The sequence below is a fragment of the Mustela nigripes genome, chromosome 1 (assembly GCF_022355385.1).
Source record: "Mustela nigripes isolate SB6536 chromosome 1, MUSNIG.SB6536, whole genome shotgun sequence".
NCBI classification, from domain to species: domain Eukaryota; kingdom Metazoa; phylum Chordata; class Mammalia; order Carnivora; family Mustelidae; genus Mustela; species Mustela nigripes.
Genome location: NC_081557.1, coordinates 238,389,631 through 238,406,474, shown reverse-complemented (window position 1 = coordinate 238,406,474; position 16,844 = coordinate 238,389,631). Strand labels below are relative to the sequence as shown.

General features: G+C 36.0%; 1 pseudogene; it reads left to right on the top strand.

Annotated features, from left to right (window-relative positions):
* The first annotated feature begins 14,233 nt into the window (after window positions 1-14,233).
* Window positions 14,234-15,058, top strand: LOC132015541 (PTB domain-containing engulfment adapter protein 1-like; annotated as a pseudogene).
* The last annotated feature ends 1,786 nt before the right edge of the window (window positions 15,059-16,844 follow it).

Here is a 16,844-nt window from a genome sequence, read left to right as displayed (position 1 = left end):
ATAAATAAATAAAGACTATACCTTTTTGTTTTCTTAGATCTAGGATCATTTCCTGCTCACAATAGGAACTTAGTCAAAGATAAATACCAGTCTTTTCCTCCTCATTCTTGCATTTCCGGCTTGTTTTAGTTGATAGCATTCTCATTCCTCTAGTCATTTAGACAAAATCTCAGAGTTTTCACAGATAAATACAGAATCCCAGGTGTCCTGGAATGAGTATGATCCCTATCTGTCTGAGAGCAGTGTTGCTGTTAGAGAGCAAGAGTTAGAAGTGGAAGAGCAAGGTTCACTGACTTAGGCCACTTGGTCCATGACATCCTTCCTGATGATCCAGGCTTTCATACCCACCTCAGTGTTTCTTCAGACCCTTTCATTCTCCTGCATTATTCCTTCATCATTGACCCTGCTCCATCTTTAAAATGTTTCCCATACATGTTCCAGGTCCATGTCCTCACTACCGAAAGTCAGGCCTCCCTTCTGAGTTATTGATACAAACTCAAAGTGGGTTTCTCTATCTCTAGCTTACACATCCCTCCATGTATCCTATCTCTTATGCACTGAATTATCTTCATAAGGCAGTTAATTTTTTATTCAAAAAGATAACCTCTGGATCTAAATTTTCAATTGGTTATTCAATATCAGATTATCTACAGTATAAAAATCCATGTCTAAATCCTTTTGCTTAGAATTGTAGATCTCCTGCAATATTTCAGTAACTATTTTTCCAGTTTTATCAAGTATCATATCACATCTTTTGAACTTGTGCAAACTAGATTCACTACTCTTTGAAAATCAACCAGTATTTCCTGTTTCTCTGACCTCATTCAAGCTTGCTCTTTCTATTCAAACTGTCTCTCTATAAACAGGCCTTATAAATTATATCCTCATCATCCTAAATCCATTTCAAATCTCAAATCTGTTAAGCTTTCTTGTATAACCTTCCAAGAAGTCTGTATCTCCTATTCTGCATGTTTTATGACTTCTATACATGTTGTCCACTCTTTGTTCCACCATATTTCATAATTTATCATAAAATAATAAGCATCTGTGTGTTTGTATGTGTGTGCATGCACACACATGCATACGAGTGTGATTTTCTGCTGGATGGTAAAATTCCATTTGACAAAAACCAATGTCTTATTATCCCTCCATCTCTAATAGTGCTCAGAACCATTCCTTGCCCAAAATGGGAAGACATTGACCGCTATTGAATTCAATTTTTCCTGAACTGAGAAAGGAAAGCCTCTAGGGCCTTAGTATCAGAAATAAAATATTCAATTAGATGTGTTCATCTAAAATGGAACAGAAAGCCAATACATGTTATATGCATTATTCCATTAATTATCTTAATATCCTCCTTCAAATTTGAATGCAGACATTATCTACCCTCATGTAAGAAATTCTGTGGTCACTAGAAGAAAAAACAATAAAGAATAAACTGACTTTTCCTGTAAAACCATTTTCAAATATTTTCTAAGACAAGATATTTCACAAATAAAGAGTTCCATGGATATAGGAGTTTTTACAATACCAAGTTAAAGTTGGACCAATATTTCGCCACAGAATTTCAATATATTTTTAATGAATTGTGAATATCAAACAGAGAGAAACAGTGTATAGAATTCCCTAAGCATATTGTTATACAGAAACCTTTTCTCCCAGAACATATTGCATATCAATGGACTATTTGGGAATCCAGTCTTCATTAGTGTTAATCTATTTCAGTATGACTTTCAATCTATTGTGTAGGCTACATCATTTTTGTAAGAGATAGAACACTTAATTAATAACACACTTAAATGTATAAGCATATCAAAATATCTCTCTGAAAACTTAAGCCAATCAAAACAGTATTTCCCACTGTAAGTCATACTAAAAATTCCTTATACTATCGACAAGGCTATATTTATATGGGCCAAATTCATTACATGCTCAAATAAAATACCATGCTACACTTTTTCAGTACAAAACATCAACTAAACAATTTTCCATAAATGTATGCGTTTTGTGCATGACTTTTGAGTTCATGGAACCTAGCATTTAGGGGCTGAGAAAGATGATAAACAAACTGAAACCATTTAATTTTTAATTATTTAATTTTTACCCAATAAAAATTCCTAGCTTTACACAGACATCAACTTTATTTATAAATATCTGTGTGGATGAGATTTTCCATAATGTTTTCATTATCATGAATCAGCTATATCCTAAAGTCAGTCACATGGTAAGCAGGAGATTCTTGGGCAACGATCAGAGATTAAAGAGACAGCTAATCATCATTATCTAAATACTTAATGAGAAAAAGACTAAAATTTTTTGACTTGGTCATAACAATGATTTAAACATTAAAAGTTGTCTTACTATTGTTTTAGTATAAACTTATAGGTACTGTCATGAATAAGTAATACATTGTGCACCTTGAAAGAAATTTATAGTAGTCTAGAACACCCCTCAAAATTCTTCTCATTGGAGGCACTAGAACGTTAGCCATGGTTATTATTTACTATCATCTCAGTTCTCAAATTAATCTGTAAAATTATGCATTTATTTGGTTTGTACTTAGGGATCATAAAGATAGCAAAATAATTAATTGAGATTAAAACCAGTTTATGGAATAAAAGTGATATGTAATCAACACTTCACATTTATTGGTCAATCTTCCTAGCCCATGATCCATCATTAGTAGGATTCAGAGATGAGTTAGGTTTTTAGGTTGATTCAACCACAATATATGTGATCCAATCTGAGAGCCAGGCCTACTTTTTTTCACTTGATGCAAGGACAAGAAACTGAAAGATAGCCATTAAGGATCCACGTGTGACTAAGTATCGTGTAAGTCTTGGTTTTAGCCTCTGTGTGTGCCTGAAGTATAACATCTATTTTAACAACTGAGGGAAGCCATATTATTCTAGGAAAAGCTATTCTGCAATAAAAATGGAAGAGCAAGGTGAGGCAAAATGATTTTCAATGAGTAATATGAGAAAGAGATAAAAGATGGAGAGAGAGAGAATACTTCCTACGGCTCTGATGACATCAAATTTCTCCTTTGATGTTGTTCCATCCAACATCCAAAAGATGTTACTTTTTTAGGCCCACTTTCAGTTATTGTGTGTTTTGAGCCTCTCATGTATTCCATTGTTTAAAATCTCCATTTTGCTCAAGCTAGTTCAAATGAGTTTATGTTATTTGCCATGGCAAATTTTAAATAATGCATTCACAGAATTAATTTCAGCATAAATGTCATTATTGCAAGTTATTGCCAGTGCAGTCCAGTCAATGACCACCAAGAATACACCCGTGGTTGGATAGGTTGGATTTGATTGCACATTGTAGCCAGGGAGAACACTCCTCAGGGAGCTATGGACCAGTAGAGTGTGTTAGAAGACACTTCATAGAATTCGGACTTGTGAATTGGAGAGCAGCTTTAAGGAAGTTTGATGTCGCTCTGGATTGACTGCTGTCAGGAACTGTGAGTAATTCTGTGATTAGGCATCTTAATACATCTTATCGAGAAGAAGAGAAGACTAGATTGAAGCCAAAGATATAACTAGTAGAGAAGTAGCAATCACTCATCTTAGCTTGTTCTGGTCAAGGTGCATGTGTTCTACATGTTTTGACACGATTACTGAATGATCTTGTTTTCATTTTGATCCATCATGATCGTAGAGTGGCCTAGTCTGATACAGATATTCTATGAATTGTTTCATGTTCAGCTAAAGAGCACCAAGTTGTGATCTGACCTAATCATCAGTCCCTCCTCATTACGGGATTAGTGACACTATATCTGCCTCATGTCACGCTGTTTCATCTTGTGTTGTCCTCCAGACTCTGTTTTTGAAGCTGATCTTCTCTATAGCTGATGCTTACCTTGTTTTGTTCCCATCAGAACAGAAGGGGACATTTTTCTGTCAAGGAATATAACTCTAGTAACAAAAATTGTTAGTCTCTAAATTGTGCTAAAGTTCAAGCATCATATGAAGTATCTTCATCTACTATACTTCTTAATTTAATTGCTTAATAAATTTTTATTCTATTATTTTATTTTATTTTACTTTTATGAAGATGATTTGTGCACAGTTTGAATGTCTAAGGGAAAAACTAAAGGACAAGAATAACTTACCTGACACTGAAGTAGGCGTACTACCCACAAACCTGAACCAGGTCACGTATTTCTGAAGATTCTAGCGTTGTTGCTATGGACAGGAGTTCTGAAGTTGGGCTGACTAAAGTCAAACATTGTCTTCCACTTACAAGCTGTATGACAGATTGAGTTATTTAACCTCTCTGTGCTATAGTTGCTTTATCTATAAAATGGAGCAAAGAAGAACATTTGTCTCACAGGGATACCATGAAGGTCCAAAGACAAAATGTACGTAAGGAATTTGCCAGAGCTCCTGGAGCATAACGAGTCCTCAGTAATATGCACACAAAAGAAATACACACACATAAAGACATCTCTCTCTCAATCTCTCTCTCTCTCTCTCACACACACACACACTTTTCTCACATAAATAATCTGTTTAATAGAGAGATTTCATAACTTTTAATAAAAATATTTATAAAAAACAATTAACAGCTCATCTTATAGGATAAATATCCATTAATAGTCACAAATTTCCTTCAATTTACAAACACAGACATTTTCTCATCTATTCCTTTCCCAAATTCCTAATCTCTGCTAGATTGTATTAGAATACAAGCATAAAAGCACATATCTTTGATATTAAGCAGTCATTTTACACAAGAACAGGCTTTTGCAAGTTTGGTATTTCTGCATAGGTTTCCACCGCTGCTTAAACATTTGAAATTGCAGATTCTAAAGAAAAGTAATATCATGGCTTGCCTGGGGTCTTTCACAAAGTAGACATATTTTTGACAAATTCCACACTTTCTGTTGTACTGTGAGAACAGGTCTTTGTGACTAAGAATGAATATAGGCTTCTCTAGGTCCTAAGAACAGTGAAAAAGTAGACTTGTCTACAAATAGGGGTTATAATCACTCAATCAGTGATTTTTGTTCCAGAAAGTTGCTTCCACAGCATTGGGGAAAATGTTACCAAAATAAATCATCCAGATAAAATATTGAAATACATTAAATCTTAAAAAAGAGCAATATCAGATATTGCACTTTCCAAAATATATTACTATTTTATATTTATATTGGCTTTTTTAAGATTTCTCTTTTGTTTTTCAAAGAAAAATGAGTACTAGTTTAGCAGAAATAACAAACATGAGGCAGATATATGAAAAATGAGATAAAGATTCAAAAAGGAAGAATATTCCTAATTATGAGTATTAGGTTATTAGGAATAACCCAATTATGGTTATTCCTGAACCATGTCAAATGAGTGACATGGTTTAAAATAAAGTTTATAAAATGGAATGTTATGAATTTTTTTCGCTTTTTCTTTAAGTACTTCTCAAAAAGGAAGGTATGGTATAAATATATATACATAAACCAATTGTCCAGTGGAAAAAGTGCAAGTCTTGAAGATACTATTACCTTATTAATATATCAGTTATTAAAATAAAAAGTACATTTTTATCAATTATATCTGGTGATATATATTGAAAATTCTCCTTACTTACATTAAGTAAACAACTGGAATTGTATAATCTAAATTATACCCTAACAAAATTTTCAAGAAATGACAATATAAGTAGTGGTATCCTTTCTGATGAAGTTGAGTCTCTTATAGCTAGTGTTTATTAAGTACTTACCACTTCTCAGGTACTGTGCTAAGTATTTTACATTTATCATATATGAATTTTACCCAAGAAAAAAACCCTGTGAAATATGTATCATAGCCGCCGTTCCACAATTGAGGTCCTAAATCTCAGTGAATCAATAGACATGCCCAAGATCACAGGAACAGTAGGAGGTGGCAGTTCTATTAAAATCTAAAACTTCTTTTCTTAATCACTAAGCTATAACACCTCTCCTAGGCAGTCGTGTGTTGAATGCTCAGTAAATCCTAAACCTCCATTATCTCATGTACTCTATACAACTACTTTTCACGGGTAGGAATCTACGAAAGATGAGAAAACAGAGTTCAAGGTCACATGTTAGTCAGCTAAGCATATTAATTGCAAAACCAGAATCTAAATGCAGGTTTGTCTAAATCCAGAGACATTCTTGTAATCTGTTATCTGTAATCAGATTACCATCCAATTATTATGCCTGCCTGGAAAAAATAGTATTGTTTTATTCTATGTATATTCTCATTCAGACCAGCATTGCCCTAATAACTGGTAAATATTTTTGAAGCAGTAAATAATTATTACTATTATTATTATGTACTTTTCCACCTCACCTCAAAAGGAATCTTGCAAGCATTTAGAGAGTTGTGGGAGGTGTGTTTTGTTTTGTTTTGTTTTGTTTTGTTTTGTTTTGTTTTATGTCAAGGGTGTTGAGCTATATTTTCTGAGACAGATTTGAATATTTGAATTTAGGCTTAATAAATGCAATTTAAAATGTAATAGGAAAATTTAAAGTGGAGGAAATAAGATTACATATTTCTGACACAAGTGTGGATACTTCATCACAATGCTAGGCCAAGTGAGAAAGTAATGCAGGAAAATACTATCATCTTGAACAGCCTGCATTTTTTATGTGTTTAGCTGTTAATAGTGGGAATGCAGTCAAAATTATTTAAAAGAGAAACTGGAAACTGGAAAAATAATTAACTTGATGGAATCCTTATATGTTGACTGCTGTTTACACATTATTTCTCAATTTATAGAATCACAAGCACTGCCACTAAGCTACCTGTTAGACTTGCAAGACAACAATATCTCTATCCACAAATTGTATTTCACAAGCAGAGTTTTAGAGAAATTTTGTGACCGTAAGAAAACTCCTGGATTAGGAGAAATGTCACACATATGCATACCTTTTCCATGAGTATGGCTTTCTTGTTCAAAAAAAAAAAAAAAAAAAACCAATGCAGGCAAATACCAAAAATGATATGTGGTTGGGTCAAACCAATGCAGGCAAATACCAAAAATGATATGTGGTTGGGTCACATATTGGTTGGGTCAGCCTGATCCTGGGTCAACAAAAAATGTGCCAAAGAGCATATGAGTGATGCTGAAAAGTAGGAGCATTTAGGAGAGCAACTCTGAAGACCTAATTACTGGGAGGGTATCGGAACAGGAAATGAAAACCATTTAAGTTCTGAAGGTTTATGTCTCCAGGGAAGAAAGGTGCAAAGATATTAACTTAATGGAATGCTAATATGTTTAGCGTTGCTCTCACTGTCTTTGCTTTCCATTTACATAGTTACAGGTGCTCCCACGAAGCTGTTATTTTAACTTTGCAGAACAGAATGCCACTGCCTCAGATTTTATTTAATAAGCATACTTTATTTGAGAGCTTTTGCCTTTAAATGTTACAGAGTAATAGAAGAATCCTGTCTCCTCTACTCCCAGCTTCACGTCACCAAAATGAGATTCTAGTTGCCACAGATTGCAAGTTCAAGGTGCTCACCTTTGAACTAATTGAAACGGGTCAGAGGTCTAGATCTGTGGTAAAAATTACCAGGAGCCATTTCCATGGCCATTTGGCTGGAGACTCAACTCTCACCAAAAAACATCATGAATGTCCTTCACTTATGCTTAGAGCAAGATATCAATCCGACTATTTCCCCCAAAGTACTGTCTGGGAAGTAAAAAGTGTGTTAGTCATCTCTTATGGAGGTCTTAGATTTTACCTTTCTTCGTTTGAGCTGTCAGTACAGCCAGAAGCTCTGTGAGAGCTACAGTACTCTTCCTTCAGGCATGACCTTACCATGTACCTTTCCTCTTGCCAGTGCTGCGTGCTCTTGTGTGCTGTCCTGGTGCTCCCCTGTTGAGGGCTTAGGATGCTTCTGAATACCTATAGGTGAACCCAAAAGGGAGAGAAATTTAACACTCCAGGAGGTACCTTTGGTGATCAATCCCTGCCCCTTGCACCCTCCCAGTGGACTGTCCGGAGACATGATAGAATGTCTCATTAAATGATCAAATATCAAATAGTCAAGACTCACCTACTGGCAGTCAACTCAGTAGCACACCCGTCCATTGATTCTCTCATGAGACCTACTTAGCTCTCCTCGTCCCTTACTTCTGCTCCCTGGGATTGCACTGCCTGATCCAGTAGAAACCACAGGCCTTTGCCTCAGGCTCTGTTTAATCTGGAGAAATCAGACTAAGTCAGAAAAACATAAGGTTCTTCACTGATTCCTTCACAAGGCAAACAATACCAGCTGAGAAAAATGAAAGCTTTCATATCCTCCACATATTGCTTTAAAAACACTTATTGAATGACTATTAAATGTCAAGTAACCTACTTGATGCAGTAGATACAATGGTGCATAAGAAGGCTACCTCAGGGGGTGCCTGGGTGTCTCAGTGGGTTAAGTCTCTGCCTTCAGCTCAGGTCATGATCTCAGGGTCCTCAGATTGAGCCCCGGGGGCTCCCTGCTCAGCAGAAAGCCTGCTTCCCCCTCTCCCTCTGCCTGCCTCTCTGCCTACTTGTGATCTCTCTGTCAAATAAATAAATAAATTCTTCAAAAAAAAAAAAAGGTGGCTACCTCAGCACTGGAGACACTCACAGTCCCTTGGAGACATAAAAATCAAGTCAATAAATAATTAGAACTTGCATTACATGCTAAGAAGGAAACAAAACAACACTCTAAGGAAAAAAAAAAAATAGCTGAAGGAGGCTCTCTTAAATAGGGCTGCACTGGGGATGTTCAACAGACAGAATTTTCACAGTTCCAGGAAACAGAAGCTAAGTCCCGCTGGTAACCAGAAGATGCTGAAAGTCTATCAGGTAGCTTACAACGTTGTCAGGAAGAATGGAGAGCCAGGCTCTGAGACAAAGCTTTCCAGGACAAAACCCAAACCCAAACAACAAAGTAGCAGCTGGTGATGTTTCTGCTGACCCACCAGGACCAGGATACACCATATCTCCTGCCCACTGATGTCACTTTGGTGTGAAGAACTTGACTTCCTAACCACTGGAAAACAGCTACTGTAGCACCAAAGCCCAGACGTCTCTATTCCTGTCACAACAGCAAAAAGTAAAGCACCGTCCAGAACTTCTGATGGTTTACTGAGAGTAGGTCTGATTAGTCGTCCTCGACACGGATCTGCTTCTTCATGCAAGGAAGCCAGGAATTTGGAGTTCCGATGTTTTTGCTGGACAGGTGAAATTCACAATGTGGGGACTCCCATAAATGCAGAAAGGCAGACATAAGAGGAAAGATGCATTAGCAGAGTATTCAAAGGCCTTGGGGAAGTTTACTGCCCCCAAATTGCTATATAAAGAACTGAGAGATGGTTTATATTCAGAACTAGATCAAGATATAATAGGGCTACGTTAAAGAGAGCTATATCTGGATCATATAGGACAAAAGTAGCGCAGGCTGGGGTTGGACAGCTGGACAGGGTCACACCACGGACGTCAACACATGTTACCCTTTAAATACCATCCCTGTCCAGCTGTCCGCTATTCCGGCTGTTTCCAGTGGTGAAATAATTTGGAGTCCACCTAAACCACAACTATGAACTTGGAAACTCATTTTCTCAGCATTATAAATTCAGGGACCCAATAAATATTCATGTGGAATGAATGGATGGCACAAAAGATGAATTTTCATATAAAGGATTTGGTCTTAAAGTTGGAATATTTTAATAAGACCTGAACATTTTCATTTGGATGCTAATATTCTGAAAATTGTTAGTATATGACTAATAATCACGTTCTCCAACTATTTATGATATTTTGAAAAATAGAACTACAAAATATTTTGTTGCATCCTCCTTCTAGGTAAATCATAACCATATGCATATTTTCCTAAATCACAGTATAAATCCACAACTAATTATTTATGCACCTGATAAATTTGTTGCAGGATCTCAGCATCCATTCATTTTTCTATCACTAAGAATTAGATTTTAAACACTCCTTTCAGAAACCCAAACTTGGGTGATATTTAAGGACAAATAGTGTGTCCTCTTAAAGCTTTGAAGGTATTAATACATGTTGTATGAAAAATGTAATATCATAAAGGTATATCACACAATAAGTATCAATACCTCCAATCTTTTATTCTTTCCAAAATAACACATGGTATAGAAGCATGCAAATCTTTTACACTGAGAAGAAATCTGTGGGTTCTTTTTTCATAACAAAGAATAAACTCAGTTTGAGATAGCTGGCTACATGCTATCCATTTTCTGAACCTGTAGCCAGAGATTACTTACTGTAATAACTAATGGCTACCATTTACTGAACAGTGTCATACACCATCATGATCACATGAGATATCACATTTACTTCTCACATCAGTAATGTGGTTCTTATTCCCATCTTACACATAAAAGAATGATGGTTCACTGTGATTTATGGACTTTCCAAATATTACCAAGCTAAAAATCTCAAAGCAGTGTCACACAGCTACATGAAATACGTGAGATCAGGGATTCCACCAAGGTCCTTGATCAGAAAGTCTGGTGTTCCTTTTACTTTTCCACACTATCACTACAGTAGGAACACTCCTCCATAAACATCTCTACTAGTTTAGAAATAGGTATAAAAATAACTCCACAAGTGGCCACTTTATATTATAACTAGTCAGAGCAACAAGGCAGCTCTGATTCCTCTTTTCATCAAATCTAAACAGAGGCATTTTTTCCCATTTTTCTTCGCGGCTGATGGGAAGGGAGCTACACAGAGGAAAAAGCTGATTCTCTCAGCTACTCTCCTGGATGGAAAGAGCAGTCAAGATGTAAAGACATCTCTAAAGCAGAGTTACTTTCTAAGTCTCCTTGGGGACTTGCCAGAAGGTAGAGTGTGCATCCAAATCCCAGATGTGGAGATACCACACATTGTCACACATCACACACTGTCACTTGATATGTTTCGCTGTGTCTTTGGTTCTAATATATTTTATGGTGTTCCCATTCCAAAGCGATGAGAAAGACACAACTCCCAAAAGCATAATCCTCACTAGGTAGTGATTCTCCAAATAGAAACAAGGACAATATTAAGAGGAAAGCCTAGTATTTACTCGGCAATAGCATACACCAGCAACGTCACATGGGGCATCACGTTTATTCCTCACGTTAAATTATGTAGCAAAGGCCCTTCTCCACTGGAAGGGACAGTGGGAGGAATAGCTACAGAGGGCATATCTAGATGCAAGGGCACTATTTGTTGAATGGATGTAGTACGTCCAGCTGAAAATTATTAGCTTACAGCAGCCCTGGTCCCATAGGTCTCTACATTTCTCTGGAAACTAACCCTCAACTATCTATGTCATGACTTAATTCTGGAAGGCCCAGAAGGTATGCCATGTGCATTCACAAAAACATTTGTCTGCAGCTGTAAAATGGCAATGAATTTTTTGTTGCTTTTAATGTGCGGAAACCACAAAGGTGTTCTGTGTCAATGAACAATATCTGAGACGACCTGTTTATCACCAGGCAGCAAAGCTTAAGAAACTCTTGAGGAGACACTGTAACAATTGAGAAGTAAGCAGGTGGGTTCATTTCTTAATTAGGAAGATCTACATAATTTCTTGTCTTCTACTCCTGGCTTCCTAGCACTTTATATTTGTATTAGCTTTTCTTGAGTGATGTGTAAATGTATTACCCACATATTACTTTCAGATGTCACCAGGAGAAGCTATTCTAAGCTGATTCTTGATTTTGCAGATCTGCAAATCTTATTTAGTTTGCCCAGAGGACAGACTTAGGCCAACAAAATTAACAAATACCGATTTCTAAATCATATGCCAACCAATTAATTTATAGGGAGAATATTTATTACTTAGGGACATAAATATTCATGTTTGTATTGTACCATGACTGGAAATTTTCAGTCATTTTGATTTATGATTATGCATTTATCAATATCTCTATGTTCTCTGTAATATGAGTGTTCATGAAAGTTGGCTCTCCCTACGCTATTAAGAAGAGGTAGGATACAAAATATGCCGACCAAAGACATTTAAGTCATATGCAGTAGAAAAGTGCCAAATCCTATTTGATGCTTAGTCTACAGATAACAACTTTTCAGATGTTTCTATCTCAACAAAATGATAGACATAGACTAGAAAAAATTGCATAGAGAGACATAAATCATTTTCCTCATCTGTGGTCTTCCAGCAATTATATTACAGAATCAATTTAGGTGCTCAGGCAATTGAACTACATCTGTCATTCAAAAGTCTTCAAATGAGAAGCTGATGTAACTTCTTGACTAGCATTCAAAATGAATTATTAATATTATTTTTACTACACTCAGGTCACACTTTGAATAAAGGGCATAAGTGGAAGACAAAAAAAAAAAAAAAAAAGAGGAAACCGGGTGGGTTTTTTGTGATTTTTAAGTTTCAACCTGCCTTTGTATCCCTACACATTCTCTATTTCCAATAAGTAAGGTATTCCATCATTCACTCCTTCATCCAATTATTACTGTTGTCTCCTCACAGATTTGATGCCAATATTAACGTCTTTGAAAGGGGAAATATTATGAAAGTACAACATATCATGTCTTATACTCTCACCTCATAATATTTTGGCTTATGGTCTCCACCAAAGCATTAATAATCAAAATTGAGAATAATTCAAAACAGAAGAGCTTGACCATAATCTTTTAAAATCAGTTTTATTTATAATTTCTACAGTTTTATTCCTTAGTATCTTTTACTGGAGATTTTTTAAAAAAGATTTTATTTATTTATTTGACAGACAGAGATCACAAATAGGCAGAGAGGCAGGCAGAGAGAGAGAGAGGAGGAAGCAGGCTCCCCTTTGAGCAGAGAGCCCAATGTGGGGCTCGATCCCGGGACCCCAGGATCATGACCTGAGCCTAAGGCAGAGGCTTTAAGCCACTGAGCCACCTGAGTGTCCCTACTTGGGATTTTTTTTAAGGCACTTTTTATTCTGCAGTCATTCAGTAGCTGAAAACTAAGATAAACATTGAAAGAACGTGACAGATATAGGACAAACCAGGCTTTCTTACTTGCAGGTGGATATCAAGACTTGAATATAAGATACTTGGATATAACTAACATAAAAACAAGCTAAATATTCAAATAAATATTTTCTAAGATAAAATTGAATGACTTGTACCATTATCTCATAACTATTTATATAAATAGTTCTTTTACCATTTAATATTGCTATTAATGGCAGATCGTGTGCTCTTTTGCCCTACCAGTACTCTACTAACAATGGTTTCAAACATAGTCATAAACATAGTCATAGTCTAGTTTAAGAAAAATACCTGCTATTTTTTATATCATTGAATGTATAAGCTCTGAAGCAGCATACTGAGCACACAAAGAATTATAGCTATATCCTAAAGTAAGATGGATATGTCATTAAGTGAACAAACTCTTTCATAAATTGCCCCTGGGAACTACAGGATCAGTTCTTTTATGTAGGAGATTGGAGATGTCACACTAACAATCTTGTTTGGTCTTCTTAAGTCTACACAATCGTGTTCAAGAACAGAACATGAGCTAAAGACATGTGAAGAAAGCCGAAACTAGCTATCTGCTCTATCACAGCAGCTTCTCATTTTTTTAAAGATTTTATTTATTTACTTGACAGAGAGAGAGACATAAGAGAGGAAACACAAGCAGGGAGAGTGGGAGAGGGAGAAGCAGGCCCCCCACTGAGCAGGGAGCCTGATATTGGGCTCAATCCCAGGACCTTGGGATCATGACCTGAGCTAAAGGCAGGTGCTCAACTGACTAAGCCACCCAGGTGCCCTTGTTCCTGATTTCTTAAATATATTCTCTATAAATGAATCATGTCTTAAAACAGATGAAGAAAGTCCCCCAGCTGAATGGTCCCCCATCTAGCACCATTGCTGATATCAAAAAACTTTCCCTCACAGCCACGGAAAGAGTGCGTGGGCTGAGTAGGAGCAGAGATCACCCGGCTCAAAGGACACCGAAGCTCTCCACACCTCTGCCCAAAGGCTGACCCGACCACACGGGTCACTCAGGAGAGAAAGTGATTGAAGAACTCAGAGGACACCTGTATGATTGAAACTATTCAAAGTCAAGAGTCTGCCTATTCTTTCAACCATATTCCAGCACTCCCAGGATATAAAATGTGATTGAACTGAACATCTATTTGGCTGATCATCAGGAACTATGCTGTTAGCAGGAAGAAAGACAAAACATGGATACATATGCCTGAAGTTTATCAAAACGTTACATTCCCTATAATGCAGTTTCTTGGCAGTACAGAAGTGGAGCAGCCTAAAGGAACAGAAGTTGTGGGAGGTGCTGTCAGAAAACTCAATTTTCCAAGACCTATCAAGAAATCGGAAGGCCAGAAAATTCCTCAAGTTGAGCTGCAAATACCAGTACATGGAGTCAAAGTTCCAGAACCGAAAACAAAGGAAGGCCAACACAATTTCCAGCTTCATAGAATATTATTTTGTGCAGATGACAAAACTGACAAGAGGATATTCACTTTCATATGTAAAGATTCTGAGTCAAATAAATATTTGTGTTGTGTATTTGACAATTAAAATTGTGCTCAAGAAATAACTTTAGGAATTGGCCAAGCATTTGACCTGGCATACAGGAGATTTCCAGAATCTGGAGGAAAAGATGTTGAAACAAGAAAACATATTGCAAGATTACAGAAAAGAATTCAAGACTTAGGAACTGAAAATATGGAACTTAAAAAAAAAGTACAAGATTTGGAAAGCCAGTTAAGAATAACCTAAGTATCAACATCTCCAGCGTCAGTGTGACACCTAAGTCACCCTCCACTGACATCTTTGATACGATACCATTTTCTCCAATATCATACACATCTTTGACATCTACTCGCAATGGGACATAGCTACCTCCAATACCTAGTAGATCAACTGAGATCAACGGAACTCATTTAGAGCAGAACCCACTTAACTGTGGAGCAGGGGTTTTCCCTCTCAATTTCCATCAGTCAAAATTAGAGGAGATGCAGGAGTGATTCAGAATGCGACTAACTCCTGGAAGGCACAGTCTTTTATCTTGAAACATGAGATAGTAGGTGCTAATGTCAAGAACAAGAGATCCAGATTTGTGTTAAATTTGTTTTATATGCATATACATCATTCCTTATTAGTTTATGACAGGTAGTATATGTGTGCCAATATATTTTTTAAGATCTTTACTTTTTGAAAATTATTTTAGTAGAATGTCTTCCACTATCAATCTATAATGTTTATTTTAAAAACAACTCACTGAAAAGTAAGTCATAATTTAATGTTCCTTTCTGTTTCTCTTGTAGCTGAATTTATAATCAAAAAACAAATTATCCAAATATCTGTTTTTGTCTGAGTTCTGAGTAATTAGCATCTTGAAATTTGTGTTCATTTTCCAGGCTGATAGGTTATTGTTGACCCCCAAAAGCCATACCTTGATGATACCTTCCAAAGTGTTTTTTTTTAATTGTGTTATGTTAGTCACCATAAAATACATCATTAGTTTTTGATGCAGTGTTCCGAGATTCATTGTTTATGTGTAATACCCAGTGCTCCATGGAATACGTGCACTCCTTAATACTCACCACCAGGATCCCCATCTCCCCATCCCCTCCCCTCTAAAATCCTGGTTTTTTGTTTTGTTTTGTTTTTTATTTCTTTTCAGCATAACAGTATTCATTGTTTTTGCACCACATCCAGTGCTCCATGAAATCTGTGCCCTCTCTAATACCCAACACCTGGTTCCCCCAACCTCCTACCCCTGCCCCTTCAAATCCCTCAGGTTGTTTTTCAGAGTCCATAGTCTCTCATGGTTCACCTCCCCTTCCAATTTCCCTCAACTCCCTTCTCCTCTCCATCTTCCCTTGTCCTCCATGCTATTTGTTATGCTCCACAAATAAGTGAAACTATATGATAATTGACTCTCTCTGCTTGACTTATTTCTCTCAGCACAATCTCTTCCAGTCCCATCCATGTTGCTACAAAAGTTGGGTATTCGTCCTTTCTGATGGAGGCATATTACTCCATAGTGTATATGGACCACATCTTCCTTATCCATTCATCCATTGAAGGGCATCTTGGTTTCTCAGAGTCCACAGTCTCTCATAGTTCATCTCACCCTTCAATTTGCCCCAATTCACTTTTTATTTCCTTCTCCTAATGTCCTCCATGTTACTCCTCATGTTCCACAAGTAAGTGAAACCATATGATAATTGACTTTGTCTGCTTTCAAAGTCTTGAGGAGATATACCAATGCCAAACTAAATATGTTCTATATTTAAACCAATAAGCATGTTACCATGCATACACAGATGTTATTTTATGTATTAAATGTTCATATCACTGGCAAAATGTAAACTTCAAATACAATTCCACAAGGTCAATTTTAGTGGGTAAAATAAGCAAAAGCAAAAATATAATTTTCAAAATAATTAAACCAAATAATTATATTTATTAGTAAAAGCAAAGTAATAATGTTAGCTTTGATCATTGGTTTACTCTTAATCTTTTATTTCATAAATAAGAATAATGGAAAAAACAAAAATTCACTCATTACAAAACACTTAAAATTTAATTTCTTATGAGCTATGTTTATTGCTAAACATCTAAACATCATCTGATCTAGTCTTTAAAAAAATCATTTGGAATATATGTTATCTATAGTTGCAATATCTATTACCCACATTTACTTTACCAAATACATTTTTTTCTCACTGAATAATATTATTCTCATATTTCCTCCTTTGATAAATATTTTCTCACCAAATTTTATTTTGTGATACCCCATTAATTTTGATATTTTAAAATCTGTAGCAATTATTCTTTATGAATCATCAGTATTATTTAGCAATATTAATTT